A 2,452-nucleotide genomic window follows, 5' to 3' on the forward strand; every position below is an offset into this window, starting at 1 on the left:
TCTTGTGATCTGCATATTATTTTATTTCTAATGAGGTTATTTTATAATACATTTCTTATTTCTATTAGCTGCACCTGTTTATCATCAGAACGTTTATCCCACTGATCTGTGACTGATTCTTGTTGTTAGTAAAGACCTTAGTAAGTGTATTCTGCACCTTCAGCTGCTGCTGTTTATGTCACATGATCACAGACTTAAAGGGACAGTGTCCTGTAAATTTGTGTTTCCCTTAAAATAACAAGAAACCCCAAATGTTTTTCATCATTTAAATAGAACATATAATTTTCAGCAACTTTCCAACTGACTTCTATTGTGATATTTGCTTCATTCTCTAGATATCCTTTATTGAAGCAGCAGCAATGCACTATTGGGAGCTAGCTGATCACATAAGGTGAGCCAATGACAAGAGGCTTGTATGTGCCACTAATCAGCAGCTAGTGCACCATAGTGAATTATATGCTTTGTCACAAAGGTCTCCAAGGGAATAAAGCAGATTTGATAATAGAAGGAAGTTGGAAAGTTGTTTAAATTTGAATAATAAAAGTTTAATTGTGACTTTGCTGTCACTGTTAATGTGTTTCTAATGACTTGTTTTACCGGTGTATAAAATAGTATAAAGTGTATGGGAAATTTCTCCTTTAGCTTTATTTTTATGTAAAATAACTGTTTGCTGTCTGTAATTTATTTTCATTATTAAATTGTACACAGCCTTTTAAATGACCTGAGGCTCCGGCTCCTACTTAGCATATGCAGGAGATCACATTATATAAACATATGAGTCTGTTATTGGCTGTTAGCTGTCACATGGTACAGGAGTCTGTTTTTGGCTGATAGCTGTCACATGATACAGAACTACATTTATCAGAAAATAATCTACTGCTCTTTTAACATTCATAGTAAGTTTTATTGCATTGTATTTTTATTATGCATCTGTGGTTTTGTAATTCTATATTTTATGGTCCTTTTAAATGGACTGAATTTGCCAAAAGAACATCTCATTATATTATTACTCTATGTAAACACAAATTCTTTATTTTCTTAAAGGGATACTAAACCCAATTTTTTTTCTCTCAAGAGCAAGTGATTTTAAGCAACTTTCTAATTTACTTCTATTATCTATTTTGCTTCATTTTCTTGATATTGTTTGCTAAAAAGCATATCTAGATAGGCTCAGTAGCTACTGATTGGGGGCTGCACATAGATGCCTCATGTGCATTTCTATTTTTTCAGCAAAGGATATCTAAAAAATGAAGCAAATTAGATAACAGAAGTAAATTGGAATGTTGTTTAAAATGTTATTATTTATCTGAATCATGAAAGAAAAATGCTGGGTTTAGTGTCCCTTTAACTCTGTCCAAGAAAACAATTGAAGTTAATATTTTAGTGCCTATCTCTCCCACACGGACCGAATGAAAAAATCATCCAGACAGCACTGTTGACCCAACAGAGAAAAAACTCCCCATGAAGAGGAGCACACTCCATCCGAAGGACAAGTCAGGCCTTAAAGTTTATAACCAGTACCCGAAGGTGGATGTGAACTGTGGCCTTCCTGCTTGCAAGCCCAATGAGCTAGCCCCTATGTTGCAACATAGGGTCCCTGAAAAAACTGGGTCGTCCCAAACCAGTCCACAGGATCATAAGTCTCAAATCATCCAAGAAGGATCCAAGACAAGAACCATGAACCCGGGACCCAGAATCGTCCTAGAACGAATGACACCCAGGGAAAACAAGATACCCCGTCTGAAGCAATCAGACCTCACAGGGGATGAGAACCGGGAAACACAGAGAACGGGTACAGGACTCACTCGGAATTCCCAGCCCAAAGGGAAGAGAACACCCTTAGCCAGAGGTAAATAATCCCCCCCAACAAGGTGCTAGGCCGTGACAAAGTCACGCAATTTCTCTAGAACCCAAAGGCCCCAAGGGCAACACTAAGAGAAATGAGAACGAGAACAGAGTCACCCAAAAGAGAGTAGAAAGAAAGGCTAGTCTCCATAATCCTTTCAGATTAATGTTCTAGAGGACACACCCAAGGGAGAAGAATGAAAAGCATCCCAAACCCAGGCAGAAAAACATCCCCTAAGCAAAAGCTTGGAAAAAGAGACAACACCTCCTATCGCCCCTGATATGGAGATGACTAACTCCAGAAGGAAGACACGGCCTCACGGCCTTCACTTCCTAATTAAGCAGCCAAAGCCACCAGAAAAAACGGAGAAAAGTCTCCAGAAAGTCTCAACCCAAAGGAAGAGAACCTCTAAAAAGAACAAGTCCTAAAAGGACACTTCCAAAGAGACCATGAAAGGCAAAACCGTAAGAACGGCGGTATGAAGGACCTAAATCCTCCAAGCCTACAACCCACAATGGGAAGGAACACTCTAGTTGCGGAAAAATCGGAAACGACTGAGCATTTCGCCGCTGATCTCAATGGAGTCCTGGCCCACTAGATTGAAAG

Source organism: Bombina bombina, chromosome 5, assembly GCF_027579735.1.
Source record: "Bombina bombina isolate aBomBom1 chromosome 5, aBomBom1.pri, whole genome shotgun sequence".
Classification (NCBI taxonomy): domain Eukaryota; kingdom Metazoa; phylum Chordata; class Amphibia; order Anura; family Bombinatoridae; genus Bombina; species Bombina bombina.